The 23647-nt window shown below is 43.4% G+C and overlaps 1 pseudogene; it reads right to left on the bottom strand.

Moving 5' to 3' along the window:
- Positions 1-23213, bottom strand: part of LOC102276360 (ferritin light chain pseudogene) — a 93459-nt pseudogene extending 70246 nt beyond the window's left edge.
- Positions 23214-23647: the final 434 nt, after the last annotated feature.

Genomic DNA, 23647 nt, shown 5'->3' with positions numbered 1-23647 from the left:
AATAGAGGGAGACAGGAAAACTAGAGGGGAAAGGAGAGCCTGCTCTGTGCTGTGCTTCCTGTTTTCCCGAGCTATGAGCTGGAGACTGCAGAAAATTCTGTCCAGTGGCAGCATGGAATCCAGTTTGTAGTTATCTCCATATTTCCAGAACCAGATGTATGATGTCCACATCAGAGACACCAGCCAAGAAATGCTGTCATCTCCGAGATCCAACTTTGGGTTTCACAGGCCTCCTCCTCCAAGCTCCTAAATTTTAATAATTCCACCCTCTTCACTCTTTGCCACAATTCTCACCCTACTTCCTGCAACTGCTCACTCTGGGATCCTCTGGTGTCCTCTTTTTGCCTTTTCTGTTCTTATGTACCTAGTGACTTGTTGTTCACAAAACAGTTATTCCCATTAAAAGGAAACAGAAATTACATCAATTATTTTAGGGCACTGAGTGAATTACTCACGTTCATCTTTCCTCCTTGCTTATCTGTGAGCTCATTAGCTGTGCCAGATAGTAATGTAAATATACACTGCTGCTGCTGAGTCGCTTCAGTCGTGTCCAACTCTGCGGGACCCCACAGACGGCAGCCCACCAGGCTCCCCCATCCCTGGGATTCTCCAGGCAAGAGTACTGGAGTGGGGTGCCATTGTCTTCTCTGAAATATACACTACCACGCATAAAATACACTGCTGCTGCTGCTGCTGCTAAGTCGCTTCAGTCGGGTCCGACTCTGCGCGACCCCATAGACGGCAGCCCACCAGGCTCCCCCGTCCCTGGAATTCTCCAGGCAAGAACACTGGAGTGGGTTGCCATTTCCTTCTCCAATGCATGAAAGTGAAAAGTGAAAGTGAAGTCGCTCAGTCATGTCCGACCCTCAGCGACCCCATGGACTTCAGCCCACCAGGCTCCTCCATCCATGGGATTTTCCAGGCAGGAGTACTGGAGTGGGGTGCCATTGCCTTCTCCAAAATATACACTACCACGCATAAAATAGACAGCTAGTGGGAAGCTGCTGTATAGCATAGGGAGCTCAGCTTGGCATTCTGTGGTGACCTAGAGGGCTGGGATGGAGGAGTGGGAAGGAGGCTCAAAAGGAGGGGATATGTGTATACATACGGCTGACTCACTTTATCATACAGCAGAAACCAACACAACATTGTAAAGCAATTATAGTCAATAAAATATATATGCTTGATTAAAAAGTCAATAATAATACTGTTATCATTTACTGAACAATTATCATGTATCTTGCTCTACGCTGTATCTTTGCATGTGATCTCATTTAGTATCCACAAGTTTATAAAACATGTTTTAGTAACTTTATGTTACAGATGAACAAACCAAGGCTCAGAGAGTTCAAGATGAAGGGAGTTCAGTACCTGCCTGATGCCTCAAGCAGGTTTTGACCCTGACTCCAAAGTCTAACCTCTTAAACACTCTATTAATTTGTCTACATCATGTTTGTACTCTAATTCTTTCTTCCCTATTCCTATTAAATAACTTATTAAAGTAGCTGGGCTTATGTTCATCCAACAAAATAAAAGCTTTCACCTCCTTTTACTGAATTAAATGTGTGCTCTAGAGGATATTTATGTTAAACCAATCAGGAGAATGTAATGCAAGATCTGCCACTGACCCATTCATCTCCTTGGCCTTGAGTTGAGGTATAGTCTATAGAGTCTTTAAGGTCTCTGTAGATGTATTATTTTAGTTTTCTGTTAACCTAAGAGTGAAAAGAGGAGGAATTCTGTCATTTTGTCAACACAGACAAAAAATTGGAAAGAATGTCATTTCAAATGATGTATTAGAAAAGAACCCGTGAAACATTTCCATGGCCAAAATGAAACATCCGCATTCCACAAGTTTTCTGTTTTCAGCACCAGTGCTGCCCAGGTTTTAACATGCACCCAGATCACCCAAGGATCTCGTGAGACTGAAGGTTCTGATTCAGAAGTTCTTGGGCATGGGCTAAAAGTCCGCCTTCCCAGAGAGCTCCACACCAGGATCACTCTAGCAGTAATAATCACAGCACCATCTATTGGGCACTTACTAGGTGCTAAGCATATTTTCTCTAATCTTCATGAAGAATCTTACAAAGTTATTACTATTATTCTTCCAAGTCTTCAGATAAGGAAACTTAAGACTGGGAACAAGTTCAATAACTTACTGGTGGCCTTAAGGTAGAAAGTGGAAGGACTGAAATTCAAAGCCTTGTCTTCTGATTCCACATCCTTTTGGTGTTTACTCATTAACAGTGTGTTACAACCAGCCATGGAGAAGGGAATAGCAACCCCCTCCAGTATTCTTGCCTGGAGAATCCCTTGAACAGAGGAGCCTGTTGAGCTATAGTCCATGGGGTTGCAAAGAATCAGACATGACTGAGCAACTAACAAACACAACCAGCAAAGTTGTTAAAGGTAGGACATGAGGTGCTTGTCAGTTAGATCAGTACCTTAAGGTGTCAGAGTGGTGACTTTTATTAAATGCTTCAATACTTGGAAGTTAATCTGTTTTGGAGCCATTTGTGGAACACATTATTTAAATTCTGAACTCTTGCTTATACCTTTTCTGCAAATATCACAACTATTTCAGAAGTGTTATGTAGTTCAGGTATTATAATTGGGCAGTTCATTAGAACAAAAACTGTGATGGAGATAAGGGGGTTATGTATTTCTCTGTCAAACTTAAGTAAAAAGAAAGGCAGTAGGGAATTGAATGTGAGCATTAGCTCACAGTGCTAACTAAAGCGTGAATCCATATTAGCACCAGTGACTTTAAACAGCCTCATCATTCATGGGCTCACAGATTGAAGCCAGATTAAGGGGAAAAAAATTATTTTACCAGCAGCCCCCAAAGATTTCACCTATAGATGTAGATAATGAGCATTACCATGGATACAGGATAATTATATCACCTGAATAGAATCTAAGGGAATTGGAAAAGAAGAGACAAAGAAATAAGCTTAATTACTCATTTTTTGGAAAAGTCTCTGCAGACAATTTAACAGTAAAGTGAGGTGACTAAGGAACACATACATTTCATGCCCATATGTCACAGCAATGTCTAATTAGGCACAGTGTGCCAGTACTAGTTATCGGCTGATTGCTGGAAGAAGGAAGGCTCAATAGAGAGTAGCTGGCAACTTGGTGGTCCTCTTGCCATATTGAGTGTGCTGAGTGTTGCAATGCACTGGTTGGTTGTTTTCTTTTTCTTTTTGTATGAAAATTAGATTGTAATTGACTTAATTTTTTCCCCCAATAACTGCCTGGTTATAAATGAGGATGCTGAAGCCAGGGCAGCAGGTTAAGCCCTTAAAGATGGAAAAAAAGAGGAAAAATAACCTGACTTGGTAATTCTGACTCAGGGTGACTGATCCTCTGTATTCTCTTAGCTCAAGTGTAAGAACCCACATTCCCAGAAGTGTAGAGTGGTGTAAACAGTGGGGTCAATGGATACTCATAGCTTGAACATAAACTCTACTCATCAACACACCTAACTTCAGATCTCTCAAAAAAATCAGGAAGATCCTCTGGAGATGGAAATGGCAAATCTCTCTACAATGTTGCCTGAAAGTCCACCAGGAAATCATGTTAGCTTAATGGGAAGTTGTCCTTGAAAAACAAGGTTATCAGAAGAAGCTGTAGTATTCTCACTATTGTTCTGGATGGAATTAAATTGTAGTCTCTAACCTGGCTGAAAGAAATGAAACTCTTGTAAGAGTGAAGAGAGTATGGAGGTAGAATTCTGATATGGTCCCCAAGATCCCCTGATCCCATGGTATACACACCCCGCTTAGTCCCCAGGACTATGAATACAGTTTATTTTACTCATGGTATTAGATTCCACTCCACAACACAGTGGGTCTTAAGGAGATCATTCAAGAAGGTCTGACCTAATCTCAGAGGTCCCTTAAATCTGGGTTCAGAGGTCAGAGGTAGAAGAAATCACAGATGGAAAGCCCAAGAAGGATTTGATGGATCCTTGTTGGCCTGAAGGTGGAGGGGCCATGTGTCGAGGATGTAGTTCACCTCCAGGAGCTGAGAATGGCTCCTGAATGACAGGCACCCAGGCAGTGGTGACCTTAGTCCTATAACCACAAGGATCTGAATTCTCCCAATGATAAGGGTACGCTTGGAAGTGGAGTCTTCCTGAGAACCTTCAGACTAGCATTCAGCCAGGCTGACACCTTGATTTTGGCCTCATGATCCCTGAGCAGGGAACCCAGCCATGTTGTGCTGGACTTCTTTATTTTTTAAATTATTTCTAGCATGATTTACTGACTCATTTTCCATTTTAATACATTCTTGTAAAGACTTTAGCTTTCTTTTTTTTTCCCGACAGTTATACATGTGGCAGCATTTATTTTCAGTTTATTATATACATGTAGTAAGGTATGTTGGATAGAGAAATGCTACAACATTTACAAAGTTTAATATATTCAGTCCTTTGTATTTTTTAGGTGATAGTTACTGTTACAATTACCATTTAAAAACTTTATTTATTTCTAATTGGAGGGTAGCTGCTTTACAATGTAGTGTTGGTTTCTGCCATACACCAACATGAAGCTGCCATACATATACACATGTCCCCTTGTGCTGGACTTCTGACCAACAGAACTGTGAGCCAAAAAAGCCGGCATTGTTCTAAGGCACTCAGTGTGGTAGTTTGTTACACAGCATATACAAGAGTATGAAAGAGGGAGGGGCCGTAGGGACCTTTGAGTTGCAGACTGGGAAACGACAGGTGGTTGAGCTGGTGAGCAGGGAAGGCTGGAGGAGAGAGGTGCAGGTCTGGTGGTGGAGGGAAGGGTCCCCAGGTAGGCAGTAAGTCCAGGAAAGTAGGTGCATACTCAGTCACTTCAGTCGTGTCCAACTCTTTGCAGTCCCATGGATTGTGAACCGCCAGGCTCCTCTGTCCATGGGACTCTCCAGGCAAGAATACTGGAGTGGATTGCCATGCCCTCCTCCAGGGGATCTTCCTGACCCAGGGACTGAACCCATGTCTCTAATGTCTCATGCATTGTCAGGCAAGTTCTTTACCATTAGGTCCACCTGGGAAGCCCAGGAAGGTGGATGGAGGGCTCAAAACTTACAAGTTCCTTTGGATCTCTCCCTTTTTGGTATTAGAGTCATAAATTGGGTTTTAGTTTGGATATACCATTATTCATTCAGTGAGCCTAGAGTATCACTGTATCTGTCTAGTCCTCAGGTTTTTAATTTGTAAAATAAACAGATGAACTAATAAGGATCTCTTAAGTCCTTTTCAGCAAGAACATGCTTTAGTCAGAGACTACCATCATTGCCCTAAAGCTGACCTTCCTGCCTCTAATCTCTTTCAATTTATCCTACAGAGCTGATCACATCACCCTCTTATTGAAAAGCTTAAAGGTTTAAACTCTTTAGGATACCATCCAAAATCCTTTGTGAAGTGACATCCAGTGGAATCTTAGTATCACAGACCTCTAAGCACTCCAGGTTCTAGACCATCTGAACATTTCCCTTGTCTCAAATGTGATTCCAAGCTTCCTTCTTTCCTGCTTCACTCATAGTTCTTTGGGGATGAAATATTTCTTTGTCTGAGTGTGGTAATCAAGCTCAGCTAATTCATTAAGATGCAGATTAGGTTATTTTTTGTGCTACTATCTTAGAGTTTCCCCAGTTGTCTTAATTCACAGGAATTTTGTTTGGATTAATGTCAACTTAGTTTCAATTGTGGGTTTCCCAGCTGGCACAGTGGTAAAGAATTCTCCGGCCAATGCAGGAGATATGGGTTCAGTCCCTGGGTGGGGAAGATCCCCTGAAGTAGGAAATGACAACCTGCTCCAGTATTCTTGCTTGGAAAATTCCATGGACAGAGGAGCCTGGCAGGCTACATTCTACAGGGCTTCAAAAGAGTCAGCCATGACTGAGCAACTGAGCAAGCATGCAGTTTCAGTTGTATGCAAAATCTTATTATACTTTTTTATCAGATTATAAAATTAAAGTTTTTCTGGTATTAGGGAATTCCCTGGCAGGGTCCAGTGGTTAGGATTTTGTGCTTTCATTGCCAAGGGCACAGGTGCAATTCCTAGTTGGGGAACTAAGATCCCCCTCAGCATGGCCAAAAAAAAAAAAAAAAAATGCAGTTTATTTATTTATGTATTTTTTAAATTTATTTTTTATTTTGTCTTATTTTTTAATTTTATTTTATTTTTAAACTTTACAATATTGTATTAGTTTTGCCAAATAAAGATGCAGTTTAAATGATACCTTTTCCAAGAAGCAGTTTCTCATCTGTCAAACTGGAAGTAATTACCACCTTCCCTGAACCATAGATGTAATGATTCTCCAAATCATCTGGCTTGGTTCATAACCTTTTTGTGTAGCATTCATCTTCTATATGTATTTAATAGTAAGCACATGTATTGTTTATATATAATGTATGTTGGTTTAGTCACTAAGTCGTGCCTGACTCTTGCGACCCCATGGACTGTAGCCTGCCAGGTTCCTCTGTCCATGGGATTCTCCAGGCAAGAATACTGGAGTGGGTTGCCATTTCCTTCTCCAGGGGATCTTCCTGACCCAGGAATTGAACCTGGATCTCTTGCATTGTAGGCAGATTCTTTAACAACTGAGTTACAAGGGAAGCCCCCATATATATATTTCATAGGTATATATTTATATCTGATCATCTCTATTGTTTATAAATTACTCAAGGACTGGAAACTTGTCTACCTGATCTCTATCTTTTCAGAAAGTGAGGAGGAAGTAAAGAGACTCTTGATGAAAGTGAAAGAGGAGAGTGAAAAAGCTGGCTTAAAACTCAACATTTGAAAATCTAAGATCATGGCATCCAATCCCATCACTCCATGGCAAATAGATGGAGAAACAATGGAAACAGTGACAAACTTTATTTTCTTGGGCTCCAAAATCACTGCAAATGGTGACTGCAGCCATGAAATTAAAAGATGCTTGCTCCTTGGAAGAAAAGCTGTGACCAACCTAGACAGCCTGTGTTATGTTGCTTCTGGTCTGATATTCTACCTGTTATAGTGAACTTGAAGGGCCTTTTGTGAAAGAAATTTTTCCTGAATGGCTTGGGTTTCTCTTCTCTTAAAAAAATAAAATCACATATATGTATACATGTATATATGTATACATATATATTAATATGGGCTTCCCAGGTGGCTCAGACCAGGAAAGAATCTGCTGGCAATGCAGGAGACTTAGTTTTGATCCCTGGGTCTGGAAGATCCCCTGGAGAAGGGAATGGCTCTCCACTCCAGTATTCTTGCCTGGAGAATTCCATGGACAGAGAAGCCTGGTGGGCTACAATCCTTGGGGCCATGAAGAGTCACACATGACTGAGCGACTAACACTTTCACTTCACTTTGATATATTAATATATATGTATTATTTGAAATTCATTTTCTAGCTTTTTTAAAAGATATTTTAGATGACAGAAATCTTAGCCTTATTACTATTATTCAAAGACAGACTATTTATTCTACATTTATCCATCCTTCTCCCCTGCCTTAATTAGCAGGGCCCAGAATCCCAGAACCGTTCTATCACACAGATTATTGTAATGGACATTTTAGTTGTCTCTTTGTCTCCACCACTGCACAGTCTTATTTTTAATTTTTAAAAAATTTTGGCCATGTCATCTGGCATGTGGGATCTTAGTTTCCTGATCAGGGACCAAATTTGTACCCCTTGCATTGGGAGCATGGAGTCTTAGCCACTGGACCACCAGAAAATTCCCTCTAGCACTGCACACTTGCATGCAGAATTTCTCATTCTGCTCACAGGGTGAGGCTTCTTCCCACTCAACCATTTCTTTTTGCTTTTTCTGTTTTTTTTTCTAGTTCCCTCTATAGCTTGCCTGAGAGTTAACACTGGTATAATTTTTTTTTTACAGTGTAACTTGTTCAGTGAGAGACTTTATTTTGGGGGGCTTCAAAATGACTGCAGATGGTGACTGCAGCCATGAAATTAAAAGGCGCTTGCTCCTTGGAAGAAAAGCTATGACCAATCTAGACAGCATATTAAAAAGCAGAAACATTACTTTGCTGACAAAGGTCCATCTAGTCAAAGCTATGGTTTTTCGGGTAGTTATGTATGGATGTTGGAGAAGGCAATGGCACCCCACTCCAGTACTCTTGCCTGGAAAATCCCAAGGAGCCTGGTGGGCTGCAGTCCATGGGGTCGCTAGAGTCGGACACGACTGAGTGACTTCCCTTTCACTTTTCAGTTTCATGCATTGGAGAATGAAATGGCAACCCACTCCAGTGTTCTTGCCTGGAGAATCCCAGGGACAGGGGAACCTGGTGGGCTGCCGTCTATGGGGTTGCACAGAGTCAGACACAACTGAAGTGACTTAGCAGCAGCATGTATGGATGTGAGAGCTGGACTCTAAAGAAAGCTGGGCTTTGAAGAATTAATGCTTTTGAACTGTGATGTTGGAGAAGACTCTTGAGAGTCCCTTGGACTGCAAGGAGATCCAACTAGTACATCCTAAAGAAAATCAGTCCCGAATATTCATTGGCAGGACTGATGCTGATGCTGAAACTCCAATAATTTGACCACCTCATGTGAAGAACTGACTCCTTGGAAAAGACCCTGATGCTGGGAAAGACTGAAGGCAGGAGGAGAAGGGGATGACAGAGGATGAAATGGTTGGATGGCATCAACGATTCAATGGACATGAGCTTGAGCGAGCTCCAGGAGTTGGTGATTGCCGGGGTCCAGCCCCGGCTGATCCAGGGTATTCGAAGGAGAGATGGCATAGGCGAGGATAAGGAAACAATTGATTAATTATAGGTTAATTAAGGATATAAAGAGTAATAGAATGAGGATAGCTCAGTGAGGAAATTCAGTGGAGAAAAGAGGCTGAGTAGCTTGGTTTACGCGGGAGACCAATAAAACTTCAAGACAAGAAGTCTGCACCACTTACGTAGGCCGCGGGCGTCCTTCCGTTCTCCCAAAGGAGAGGAGACACTGAGGCCTCCCCCGTTGGATCTTAGAAGCCCAGGCATAATTAGCAAGCATGGTGGGTTCCGCGCTCCAGATGGAGACTCAGCCAGAATTTGAGAGAGAGAGCGACATGGGGAGACCAAGTTTCGGTGAACAAGGCCCGCACTTTATTTTCCAGAGTAGTTTTTATACCTTAAGTTGTGCATAGAGGATAATGGGGGAAGGGGTGGAGTCATGCAAGGACAGCAGTTCCTGGTCCTAATTGAAGCCAGGCTTTCAAACTTATCATATGCAAAAGTTCAGGTGATTTACATCATCTTCTGGCCAGGAGGCCTGTTAACATTTTAAGAAACTTATCTTTCTCTAGAGGTGATTATTCCAAAGTCAGGCACCAGCCTCCAAAAAAGCATTGGACAAAGCTGCATTCCTATAGGGCAAAGGTGAGGTGGGCTCAATCAAGAAAAGAATTAACTCAAGGGTCCAAGGTTACAAACATTGAGGCTACTACTTACATTTCTAAACACCCATTATATCAATCAATACACTGCCAAGGACACAGTAGGTAAGGAGTATGGAGACTTAGCAGCAAACATTGGCCCAATAAGTGAAAAACCCTTCACCAATACAATTTCTAATCAATCTTTTAACTACTCAAAGGAATCTGTGTTTAGACAGTTTAGAACATCTCCTGCCTCTCACAGTTGGGAGGCTCTGAACAATCACATGTGGCCGGAAAAACCTATTCAGGCAGGCTAGAGGATTTCCAAAGGAGTTTGTAGGTTGAAACACTGTCACACCCAGGAATTATTAACTGGAGCTGTAAGCTAACTCTTTTTTCAGAGAGAGGTAGTGGGGGACAGCCCCCGTAAAGTCAGAGGTGTAGGTGAAAGCACAAAGCAGAAAGTAGGCAGACTGGTTTTGGGGGTAGATGCTCGAGAATTTCCAGGGGGACTCCTGAAGCTCGATCCCGCCTTTGCGTATGCGGAGCCTCCTTCCTCGTGACCTTTGTCATGGGTGGAGCTCTTCACGCTGGCTCCCGGCAGTGATAGAATTCCAGTTGAGCTATTCCAGATCCTGAAAGATGATGCTGTGGAAAGTGCTGCACTCAATATGCAACATGCACTCAATATGCAATATGCCGGCTCCTGACAGGTGATGGACAGGGAGGCCTGGCGTGCTGCGGTCCATGGGGTCGCAAAGAGTCGGACATGACTGAGCGACTGAACTGAACTGAATGGAGCTTGTTCACAATTCTAAGTCTACCTTGTTGCCAGGGGTCAGCTGGAGTCATTCAGTAAAGTGCTTGTTGGACATTCTGTAAGAATGATAAGACATTGAGAAAACATTTCAGAGAGAAACAAAAATGCCCAATTTTCAGGAGATCCCATCCATGCGTCCGTAACTTCTCTGTGTGATACACCAATAAACAGCTTGAAAGCTGGCAACACAGCTGGCTGGAGTGGGTGCCAAGGAAACAGATGGTGGTGATGCAGGAAGAATGCTCTCCATTGCTTGGCATTAGACTCTTTTGATATGTACCAAAAATGGAGATAGAATTGACAGGCACCAGGGTGACTGAAACAGGCTATATTGCCACCACTTTGTCAGCTGGAATATTTTAAACACACATCAGTGATGAACTCTTTGGACTTACTTGACTTTCTCCCACATTCTCAAAGGACTTTTCTAGAAAAATACTGCCCTAGTGATGGATGGAAAAACTAAGGTCTCAAAGTCAGTATTACTGAGGATGACTTCCCTGGTAGCTCAGATGGTAAAGAATCTGCCTGCAATGCGGGAGACCTGGGTTCAATCCCTCAGTTGGGAAGATCCCCTGGAGAAGGGAACTGGCTACCCACTCCAGCATTCTTGCCTGGAGAATTCCATGGACAGAGGATCCTGGTGGGCTACAGTCCATGGAGTCACAAAGAGTCAGACATGACTGAGTGACTGACACACACACATACATACATATAGCTTAAATATTGGATCATCTCTAAGATCAGGCCTCTAGAAGTTGAGCTTTTGGTGTCCTTCCTTTTTAAAACTTTCTTAAAGACAGTCACATCAGCAGGCTGTTGCAATAATGTGGTCTGTTCCCTCTGTACTTGGTATCCATTCTGTTTTTTTCTTTTAAGAGAGAAACTATACAGAAGGGTAAAGAGTAGACCTAACAGATGAGAGAGAGGCTTGTTCTTTACGGTTTAAAAGTCTGCCAAACTATTTCAATGCATCTGAGCCAATCAGCTATCTCCTCAACTGGCTGAGTTGCAGAGGAAGCAGGTGATATTACAAGGAGAGTCCATAGTGAAATACCTGCTCGCAGCACCTGAGTTTTCTGCACCTCATACACCTCCTATGTAGGATGTCGTGTGTGTATAAAATTGATCTTTGGGCTTTATGACTGGAGAACTGAGGGCAAAATGCACTTTCATTTTGCTTGCTTTTGTATCTTACAGTTCATAATCTGTCATCACTCTGTAATGATAATGAAAATAGCAGGGCTAAATTATTCCCAGTAATTCTGGAACAGTTTTAAGTAAGGCAGGAAGAATAGTGGGTTGCTTATTTTTGATTTTTTAATGTAATTTTTAAAAACTACTTTCCATTTACAGTTATTGCAAAAAATTGGCTATGCTCTCCGTGTTGTACAGTGCATCCTTGAGCCCATCTTACACCTAATGGTTCGTACCTCCTACTCCCTCACCTCTACATTGCCCCTGCCCCTCACTGGTGACCACTGGTTTGTTCTCTAGATCTGTGAGTCTGTTTCTTCTTTTTTTTTTAATTTACTAGTTTGTTGTATTTTTTAGATTTCACATATAAGTGGTATAATAGAGTATTTGTCTTTCTCTGACTTGTTTCACTTAGCATAATGCCCTCCAAGTCCATCCATGTTGCTACAGATGGCAAAATTCCATTATTTTTTATGGCCAAATAGTATTCCATGGGGTCGCTAAGAGTTGGACACGACTGAGCGACTTCACTTTCACTTTTCACTTTCATGCATCGGAGAAGGAAATGGCAACCCACTCCAGTGTTCTTGCCTGGAGAGTCCCAGGGACGGGGGAGCCGGGTGGGCTGCGGTCTATGGGGTCGCACAGAGTCGGACACAACTGACGCGACTTAGCAGCAGCAGCAGCAGTATTCCATTGTGCGCATATACACCACAGCCTCTTTATCCATTCATCCATTGATGGACACATAGCTCGTTTTCATGGCTGGCAATTGTAAATAATGCTACTATGGACTTGGGGTGCAAGTATCTTTTCAAATTACTGGGTTTTTTTTTTGGCATTATGAACACTTTTTTTAATGACAACAGATGGTAAATTTATACAAATTACAGGTTAGAATATAACGAATACAAAACCCATCCAGATAACAGTTAGAAAAGCATCACTTACAAAAGTAAATCTGATTCCAGTGACTAAGGAACTCAAGCCCCCCCCATTTTGATAATTACACGCAGCTTTTAAGGTAGCGCATCTAAACTCTGCCCCTTGTCAGGGCACTATTCAAGACTACAGCATCTTCAGTGACTCTAAAGCTCCTAACACTTTTATCATCAAGGTCAGGACATCTGGTAACAGGTTCACTAAGCAAAAAAACTGAGAATATGGGAACATTCTTTGCAAACTGTAAGGTGCTGTGCAGATGTTAGCTATTGCTATTATTACTGTTCAGTGAGATTTCACTGAACTTGAGAAAAAGGAAGACTAGTCCGTGTAACTGACAAATATGACCTGTAGAACATCTTCAAAGGAATGCAGATGTTACTTTCAAATACATGTAACAAAAACAGGCAAGGGAAGTGTGGCCAGGAGTGATGGCAAGCGGAGGAATTCCAGACTATTTTAATGAATATATAAAGGATTAATCTGTTCATCTGTTACATGTAATATATATCATTAGGATCCCAAAGTCCCTGAAAATAATTTATTTTCTCAGGTGACCCTTTTTCCCCTGCAAAAAGGAAAAAGAAATCTTGTCAAGTTATGAATACGCTGCTTCAGTCCAGCTCTTGCAAAAACAATCTTAGATGTAAGAGTAGAGTCTGAGTTAATAAAGTTGTACTCTTCTGATGGAGCACAGAGTGCCTGACAGCGGAGATATCTGCTGCTGACCTGCTGCTGCTACTGCTGCTAAGTCGCTTCAGTCATGTCTGACTCTGTGCGACCCCATAGACAGCAGCCCACCAGGCTCCCCTGTCCCTGGGATTCTCCAGGCAAGAACACTGGAGTGGGTTGCCATTTCCTTCTCCAATGCATGAAAGTGAAAAAATAAAGTGAAGTCGCTCAGTCGTGTCCGACTCCTAGTGACCCCATGGACTGCAGCTCACCAGGCCCCTCTGTCCATGGGATTTTCCAGGCAAGAGTACTGGAGTGGGGTGCCATCGCCTTCTCCATCAAATTACTGTTTTTTATTTGTGTCAGATATATACCCAGGAGTGGAATTGCTGGGTCCTGGGGTAGTTCTGTTTTTAGTTTGAGAAACCTCCACGCTGTTTTCCACGGAGGCTGAAGCAATTTACATTCCTATCCCTGGTATCCGAGAGTTCCCTCTTCTCTACTCCCTTTCCGACATTTACTGTAGAATGGGTGTGCTTGTTTTTCACTGTTATCTCTTTTCACTGTTATCATCTTCTCTTCTCTGTGATGCTGAGGTCAGGCCTCTGCGAACTCTGTTTCCCAGACTTCCTAGCTGGTTGACTCAAATCTTGGCAACAGAGGGGAAATTGGAAGGTGGCAGGAATGGAGAATGGGTTTCCTCCTGGTTTTTCTGGTGCCTTTTGGCATCACTCCAACAGTACCAGTTGACTCTGGTAGCCATTTGGTTTTGACACCATCAGAAACAGCCTCACTCCTTCCCCTGAGAGGTGCTGGTACAACTTCTAACAGTCTCGTCTATGGTAAGCATGGAGCCTGTTTTCTGGGCTCCAAGGTTTATGAAACCTCACTTGCTGCTTGTTATCCCAGCCCTCTTTAACATCATGGAACCAGTTATTGTTCAGTCGCTAAGTCATGTCTGACTCTCTGACCCCATGGACTGCACCACACCAGGCTTCCCTGTCCTTCACCATCTCCCGGACTTTTCTCAAACTCATGTCCATGGACTTGATGATGCCATCCAATCATTTCATCCTCTGTCACCCCCTTTTCCTCCTGCCTTCAACCTTTCCCAGCATCAGGGTCTTTTCCAATGAGTTGGCTCTTTACATCAGGTGGCCAAAGTATTAGAACTTCAACATCGGTCTTTCGGACGAGTATTCAGTGTTGATTTCCTTTAGGATAGACTGGTTTCTCCTCTTTGAAGTCCAAGGAACTCTCAAGAGTCTTCTCCAACAGCACAATTCAAAAGCATCAATTCTACAGTGCTCAGCCTTTTTCACGGCCCAGTCCTCACATCCATACATGACTACTGGAAAAACTATAGCTTTGACTATACGAACATTTGTTGGCAAAATAATGTCTCTGCTTTTTAATACACTGTTTAGATTTATCATATCTTCTCTTCCAAGGAGCAAACATTCTTTAATTTCATGGGTGCAGTCACCATCCACAGTGATTTTGGAGCCCGAAAAAATAAAGTCTGTCACTGCTTCCATTTTTTCCCCTTCTATTTGCCATGGACCCAACACTGTATATGAAAGAGCCACTTCCCTGCAGGAATCCTGACTGTGAGAGTGGCAAAAGGACAAGTTGATTTCGAGTGGGATTTCTCAGGGACATCTGTCAGGCTGATTTTGGCTCACCATAAGCAGAGCTTGACTTTCCAACTGTGGGACTTGTCCCTTAATGGGTGGAAAGAGCTCTCTGTGGCTGGAAGCATCAGCAGGAGCTAGAGGACTTCTGTCAGAAGTGCTATAGCAAAAACAGTTAGAGATGCTTTGCCTATGAGACTGGCAAAGCCTTAAAATATTGGTAATCGCCACAGTGCAGAGATTAACACACACCCATTTTTGGGGTTACATGGTGGAGCCTTCTTGAAGGGGAATCCCGCAAACTATGTTCAATCCCCATCTTATTTTATAAAAGGGGACAGGAAATAAACATGATATGAATATATTGTATGTCAGGGATATTAGTGACAAGAACTCATAAGAAAGACAAGTGAGGATGGACCTAGAGACTGTCATACGAAGTGAAGTCAGAAAGAGAAAAATATTGTATGTTAACGTATGTATATTGAATCTAGAAAAATGGTTTAGATGATCTTATTTGCAAAGCATCGTTGACTCAATGGACATGAGTTTGGGCAAACTCCGTGAAACAAGCAAGCTTTGCATGCTGCAGTCTATGGGGTCGCAAAGAGTCGGACACAACTGAGCAACTGAACAACAGCAAATTTTCAAAGCAGAAATAGACCCAGACTAAGAGAACAAAGGTGTGGTTACCAAGGGGGAAAGTGGGGAGTGGGATGAATTAGGAGATTTGGGATTGGCATGTGTACATTATTGATAGTATGTATAAAATAGATAACTAATGAGAACCTACTGTTTAATACAGGGATCTTTACTCAGTCCTCTGCCATGACCTAAAAGAAAGAAAGTAAAAGTGAAGTCGCTCAGTCATGTCTGACTCTTTGCGACCCCATGGACTATAGCCTACCAGGCTTCTCCGTCCATGGGATTTTCCAGGCAAAAGTACTGGAATGGGTTGCCATTTCCTTCTCCAGGGGATCTTCCCAACCCAGGGATCGAACCCAAGTCTCCCGCATTGCAGGCAGATGCTTTACCTTCCGAGCCACCAGGGAATACACAGGAAATCCGCATACAGCTGATTCACTTTGCTGTATAGCAGAAACTAACACAGCATTGCAAAGCAAGTATACTCCCGTGAAACTGATGTTTGCAAAGTGTGGAGATGGCCGTGCTGTGTGGAGGTTGCCATTTTAGGTGGGGTGGGCTAGCACGGCCATTCTGGAGCAGCTGCTTTTGAGCGGAGGTGACTAGCAGGCCACGCGGCATTCTGGGGGAGGAATATTCCAAGGAGAGAAGAGGGCAGGAGTTCTGGGGAGGAAAGGGAGGACCTTCCTCAAGGAAGTTCAGGCAGTGAGGAAGAACAAGAGGAGGTGATGTCACAGAGGTGTCAGCGGCCAGGCTGTGTGGGGAATCATTGACAAGGATGAGAAAGTTCTACTTTTTCTGAGTGATGTCAGAAGACACTGAACCATTTTTTTTTTTTTTTAGCAAAGAAGAGCCATGATCTCACGTATGTTTCCTATTAAAATCTTAAAGATATATTCAGTCTTTGACCTAAAAACTTCACTTTCAAACATTTGCTTTAACAAAATTATCAGAAAAAAAATGTCTCATGACTGTTCACTAAGAGCTGCTCACCTTTTAGAGCCCTTACTGGATACCAGACATTACTCCAAGCACTTTACGTATATGAATTCATTTTGCCAGCATAGCTTTTCCACGAGAGAGATATGGTCTCTCTTTTATAGGTGGGGAAACTGAGGCACAGAGCAATGAAGTGTCTTTCCCAAGATATTGAATGGCAGAGACTGGATTTTAATCCAGGAAGCCTGGTTCCAGAGTCCACACTTTGAATCATTTGGCTGTAAATGAAAATGGCTTCCCTAGTGGCTCAGTGGTAAAGAACCCACCTGCCAATGCAGCTAGACCTAAGAGACACAGGTTTGATCCCTGGGTTAGGAAGACCCCTGGAGAAGGAAATGGAAACCCACTCCAGTATTCTTGCCTAGGAAATTCCATGGACAGAGGAGCCTGGTGGGCTACAGTCCACAGGTTTGCAGAAGAGTTGGGTATGACTGAACATGCATGCTTCTTATAAATGAAAATAGGTTCACATTATAACACCCAGTGAAAAAAGGCAGGTTCTCCAACTGTGTGTAATACTTTTGTTATATGTATATATATATGGACATCTTTAGAATTACATACACATGTAAGAAAATGAGGATTCTGAGTATTTCTTCCTTTATTCCCCAAGATTCCCTTTTCCACTAGGGAACATGCCCTGGGCTTCCCACCCCCCGCTTTACCTTGCAGCTCTAATCAGGGTGGTGGGGAGGCGCTGCAAACAGAATGCCCCACTGGTACTCTCGATCCACTACCCCTGGGGGTCTGTGACCCTGCCCCTGCCCTTGTCCTCCAGGACTTTTTATCACTCTGCCTTCCCAGCCTGAGCTGATTCACCCAGGGAAGAGCATCTGGCTGTACCGGGCTGATCAAACTCTGTCTCCCAGAAACTGAAAGCCAGCCTGCAGCCCAGCAGTCACTGGAATTGAGTCACATCCACAGTGGTCCCTGGAGATTCCAAGTTCTCTGACTGCCGGGTCTTCTGTGTGGATTCCCGCTTCCCTGAAGCCTGACATTCCCTGAAGCCTGGCGTTTCCTTTGATTCTCTGAGTGATGCCAGCACCCATCTCCTAGGTCCGGGGTTTTGTTTATAACAGTGAGGATTGTGGCTGCTGCTACAAACAGAAGACCTTTATCTGATATTGTCTAGAGGGAAGCATAGCAAAATGCTAACAGCAGGTGAGGGAATTTGCATGACTTTGCTATTACAAATGACAAATACTCAAATGTGAGGTTAAAAATGCTTCAGTTGATTTTACTGCCTATTTATTCAAAGTGTGAAATAAAGCTCCCCGAGGTCCCCTCATAGCCGATGGCACCTAGAGCACCCATGGCCCAGGCCTAAGTACAGAGACTAGGGTAGATGGCGTGAAGAGATATTGACGGTGATGACATACAAGTCACAGAAACGTCTGACAGTGAGAGGAAAACTTGGAAAGTTTCAGACCAGAAGGTAGAACAGACAGTGGAGGCCGGAAGTGGGTGTAGGAAGGGGACTCACGACAAACCGTATTTCAAAATCCTGGTGTTCCCATTTGCGCTATGGCTGCTGTAATAAGCTCTCATGAAACTTTGTGATCTTCTCACCTAAAACACATTATTAAAATTAGCTTTCATGATTTCTGTTGTTGGTAACACGGTGTATGTTACTCATGTTGGAACAACATTTTTCCCCAGGACGCCCAGATTCTAAACGGTTTGCATATCAACAACACCGACAGACCTCTAATGTAAATGGGTTACGAATAAAAGAAATGTTAGCTTATGGAAATCAATGAGCAAAAAAATGTATTTCAGTCATTCCTAAGCAATGGCCTATCACGGTTAACTGCTTATTTAGTTAGGCTTTCAGCAAAATCCCAGAATCCATTCATCACTTTCACCCGCTAAGTTTCCCCAGCTTTCATGAATCAGTTCCACAGTGTCTCAACGCTCACTCCATGTCAGACGTGGCCCCAGGGAGAGGGGATGCAGACTGTGAAACACTTGGTTTGCACCCCAGAAGCAGCCCAGTGGGGCAGGAAGGACATGGCAGGAAAACCTCAATGCATGCCCTAAATTACAAAAAATAATAATTATTTATGTTTTTGGCTGTGCGGGGTCTTTGTCACTGCACAGGCTTTTCTCTAGTTGCGGCGAGCGGGGGTGACTCTCTAGTTGCAGTGTGTGGGCTTCTCACTGCGGCGGCTTCTCTTGCTGCAAAGCACAGGCTCTAGGGTGAGTGGGTTTCAGCAGTTGCAGCTCCTGGCCTCTAGAGCACAGGTTCAATAGTTGTGGTGTACGGGTTTAGTTGCCCTGTGGTATGTGGGATCTTCCCGGATCAGGGATGGAACCCATGTCTTCTGCATTGGCGGGAGGATTCTTCACCCCTGAGCCACCAGGGAAGCCCATGCCTTAAAATTTGAACATCCAAACAGAGGACACTGTAACAGTCATAATTATATCTATTGATTTTTAAATTTTTATTGAAATATAGTTGATTTACAATGCTGTGTTAGTTTCAGGTGTTCAGCAAAGTGAATCAGTTATACATATATATATATATATACACACACACACTTTTTATCATTCTCTTCCATTACAGATTATGACAAGATACCGAGTATAGTTCCCTGTGCTATATAATAGGTCCTTGTTGGTTATCTATTTTGCATATAGTAGGGTGTATATCTCAATCTCAAACCAATTTATCCCTCTTCCTTTTTTGTATGACACTGGGACCCTGTACCTAACACTCCACACATTCACAATGATCTTTTGTAGTGATGCTGTTATTGCTGTCCTCATTTTACTGATAAGGAAATTGGGCTCAGAGAGTTAAGTAACTTGCCCAAGATTATAACATTCAGACATGGTGGACTCAGCCTTATACACATGCACAGTGTGTACATATGCACACACACACACACACACACACACACACACACACACACGCACACGCACGCACGCACACACACACACACACACAGGATGTCTTAGAACTCTACAACTGTGGCTTTAACCATTGCCTGTAATTCTTCCCAGTGTACAGCTTGTTAAGAGGACATGAAGTCTGTCTGAAGGTGTGGGAAGTCAGGATCTTCTATGGAACTGAGTATTTGTGTCCCCCACAAATTCCTGTGTTGAAGTTCTAACCCCCAGTGGGGTGGTATTTGGAGATGAGACCTTTGGGAGGCAGTTAGGCTGAGATGACATCATGAAGGTGTGGCCGTCATGATGGAGTCATGTCCTTTTAGAAGAACCATCAGACGGCTTACTGTGTTTGCATGGTGGTTTAGTCGCTAAGTTGTGTCTAACTCTTTGCGATCCCCCCATGGACTGCAGCCTGCCAGGCTCCTCTGTCCATGGGATTCTCCAGCAAAGAATACTAGAGTGGGTTGCCATTTCCTTCTCCAAGGGGTCTTTCCCAGCCAGGAAGGACACAGTAAGAAGATGACCCCCTGGCAAGCTTCTCACCAGAACCTGACCATTCTGGCCTCTTGGTTGAGGACTTCTAGCCTCTTGAACCTTGCTCAATTGCCGAGTCTCAGTATTTTGTTAGGCAGCCTGAGCAGAGTAAAATAGGATCACTTCCTGGGCAGAGATGCTAGAGCACAGATGTTCCCTCCTGGGCCTGGAGCCCTTACCTGCAGAACTGCCTGCTCTCAAGGACGCACAGGTTTATCGGGGAGTGTCCTTGCCATCACCATGGATAGGGGAGTCTGGGAAGCAGGACTAGGCAGAGGAAAAGGCTAGGCTGAGATGTGGTTGCACCAAAGGCATCAGCTGATCCTCTGCAGAGCTGTCGATGAGGTGAGGGAAGGAGGGGTTCTTTACATCTTGGAATAGGCCAGTCCTTGGCAGCTGCCCATGGGAAGGGCCATGACCTTGATGGAGGTAGCTCCCATGGGCCAGTCCTGGAGGGATATCATCTTGAGTGCTGCGTATGTCCCAATGTCAGTCCTAGAGCAGGTGTCAGATGCTTGTTTATCAAGATGGCCAGAAGCTGGAGGAATAAGGCTTGTATCTTAGAGGGGGACCTGGGTGGGATGTTCCCATGTCTTCAGATCCAAATATGACCTCAAGTGGTTATCTGTGTGTGCTTTCATGAGTGACAGGAACTCTCGAGTTTTAGAGTAAAATCCAAAGTGATCTCACTGAGTGTTTAAACACTCACAGGCACTAGTGCTGATTTTAGTTTCATATTTTTACCACTGCTGGTTCAACTTCAACTTTCAGGGGGAAAAAGAAGATTGGATTCTCTGCACAGTCTTACATTGGCAGCCTACCACTATCATAGTAAGAACAATCTGTTACTTCCAAAATTCTGGTGAGCCTGATCCCTATAAACTCAAGGCAGGATTTTGGGACTTTATCTATTAAGTGGTGAATAAATGGTGCCAATGTTCATTCATTTTCTACTACTGTACAAGCTACATCTCTGCCTTTTTGCTTTGTGATACTGTGATATGTCTTCCTGACATTTTGCACGGGAGAAGCCTCCTGTGGCCAACTTTTCTGACATCATTGGAATTCATGTTGTTGATACTTGGAGAGAGTTTTTACAACCTCCTCCTGTTTTTTTTTGGGGGGGGGGGACCAGAATCATTCAAAAAACATCCATCCCTAGCACCGAGAAATGTGATATGCTTATTTTAGATGTGGGATTAGAATTTAAATTCTGGAGCCTACGCTCAAAAGAAATGCACTTAAAAAGAAAACCACTAAAGAACAAAATGAAAATCAAAGTTCAATAAACTGATCACCCCATAGCAAGGCTGAAGTTTGAAGCAGGGGCAATATAGAGTCAGACATCAGAATATCCAGGGAGGCCCTACCAAAGGGATGCACCCGTGTGGGGTCAGCATGGGCAGAGGAGGCACAGTGTGTGCACATTATTTGGCTGAGCAGTCAGGAAGTGGCCTAGAACTCACCTACACTGAGTATCAAGGCTTCCCTGGTGCCTCAGTGGTAAAGAATCCGCCTGCAATGCAGGAGATGCAAGAGACGTGGGTTCCATCCTGGGGTTGAGAAGATCCCTTGAAGGAGGAAATGGCAACCCACTCTAGTATGCTTGCCTGGGAAATCCCATGGACAGAGGAGCCTGGCAGGCTACAGTCCATGGGGTTGCAAGAGTTGGACAGGGCTTAGCAACTAAACCACCACCACATTGCATATCAATACATGTCTCCTGTTAAGACTTTATTGGGTCTTCTCTTGCTAGGGGCATTAGAGTTCAAGTTCACATGTGAGTGTCTTGGTCATCATGGTTCAGAATCTGAAAATGGGAACATTCAGGCTTGTTTCTGATACAGCTGGCCAGACTCACTGTATCGAAACATACAGAGTCTGGAATAGAAAGAAGCACCTCAATCTAATGAATTTAAAGTGAGAAACAGTACTGCCAGGTACATTAGAAAGTATGCTTGACTTTTCCCTGGATGCTCCTCATTACAGGAGAATAGACCACTATAAACTAACATTGTTCTCAGTAGTGGGCTGATGTTAGAATCCAGTGTCATGGCCATCACCTTCTTAGGTTTAAACTTAACAGAGAGACTTGAAATCAAGATCTATGTCAGCCATCAGTGTTGCTGGTGTCAAAGCCCAAAGACTGGGTCTTGCTATTTTACTCATCTTGTTTAGTCTCCATTCAAAACACCCTTCTTTTTTCTAAGTATTTTGCAAAATAGATTAGAAAGCATTTAATATGGCTATTGCCTCTTTTTGCTTTCTGAACTGTTGTTTAAAACTGTGCCAAAAACCAAACAACAAAAAGAGTCATCAAGAAATGCATTCAATCTATAGTATAATGGGTTATGTTTAACTATTGCTTTTTTGCCAGGAGAATAATAAGCGATGTGACCTTGGTACATTAGCTGTAGGAAGAAGTTTATTTGTTTGACATCTCTGTATCATTTAAAGTGAAATGATGGCAAAAGAGTCTAAAATGGGCATTTGTGAATCTCTAAACCATAAAAGAAATTATAACATAGTATCCTTATATAATAATTTTATAGTGATAATTATGGTAATTAGTAGAAAGTGATCTTAAAACAGGATAAGTAATGCTCTGTGTGTGTGTGTGTGTGTGTGTTAGTTGCTCAGTCGTGTCCAACTCTTTGTGACTCCATGGACTATGGCCCCTGTCCATGGAATTCTCCAGGCAAGAAAACTGGAGTGGGTTTGCCATGCCCTCCTCTAGGAGATCTTCCTGATCTAGTGGTCGAACCTAGGTCTCTTGCATGGCAGGCAAATTCTTCACCACCTGAGCTACCAGGGAAGCCCTATAAGGAATGCTAGCATATAGTTATAGGAATGCTCATGGGGTGATTTTATGTGGTGTCTGACACGTGATACTTGGCCATGTGCTAGGCTTAGATGCGGTGCTCACTAAATGCCCTGATGGACCAAGGAAATAAATTAAGAGACTATTGCTTAAGGCCACACATCAGTTCTGGGATTTTCAGTCCAGGATGGGAATGCCTTGGCTTACATCGTCCTCTTGGGGTCTGAGGATTTTCTTGGATTTTCATCTTTTCCTGCATCTAGGACTGTATCAGGGGCTCGGAGTATCTGGGAAGGTAGACACAGTGAACTGCCCTTGGGATGAGGCATCTGACTAACGTGCTGATCTGCCACATAGCTTCCGCCCAAGTGATGCTAGAAATATCACAAGAACAGAAGGGCAAGTTCTGCCTATTGCCAAGTTTATTTTGTATTTTCTGCATGTTAAAAAGGAAAACCCACGCAACCGAGAGCACTCATTCCTTTGACAGGAAGTAATTAGGAAGGAAGGACTTTGTGTCTGGGAATAAAGTTTCTTTAAGTCTTAAGGAGAGCCAAGAAGACTGCACATTTTCGCGTCGTCCTCAGACCGGGCACAGGAGGCACCTGCTTTGAACTCTAGCTTCAGTGGACCCTGCTCTGGCTCATCATCAGGTACAACCCTCCTCATGGGGCAAGGGGTCCACAGGGTCAAGGCTGGCTTCCACCTATAGTCTTCACTCCCTCCCTTCTACACCACATTATGGGTACCAGGGACCTGGTGTTTCCCACTTGGACAGTCCCAAGCTCACTTCCCAGATCTGAATATCTCCCTGGGATCCATCCTCTTCAGGGATTTTGCTGTGTCCTAGTGAGGTAGGAGATAGTGGGCCTCTGGGCTGGACACTTGGTATTTGTCAAGTGGAATAAAATTCAAGCTTTGTTCTCACCCAGACACTCCAAGGACAAAGCTAGTGGTAAAAGCAGAGCTCTGCTAGAGCAAAGAAATAAGGCATCTACTCTTGAGGTCAAGGAAGACTTCTCTATCTGCATGTGCTCAGGAAGGCTCCTTGGGGGTCAAAAAGGGGCCCCACCCCAGAGTAAGTATGGGCATGCACCCATAGT

Source organism: Bos mutus, chromosome 24 (genome assembly GCF_027580195.1).
Source record: "Bos mutus isolate GX-2022 chromosome 24, NWIPB_WYAK_1.1, whole genome shotgun sequence".
Classification (NCBI taxonomy): Eukaryota; Metazoa; Chordata; class Mammalia; order Artiodactyla; family Bovidae; genus Bos; species Bos mutus.
Note: the sequence above shows the minus strand (reverse complement) of the source record. Positions and strands in the feature narration are given on the sequence as shown.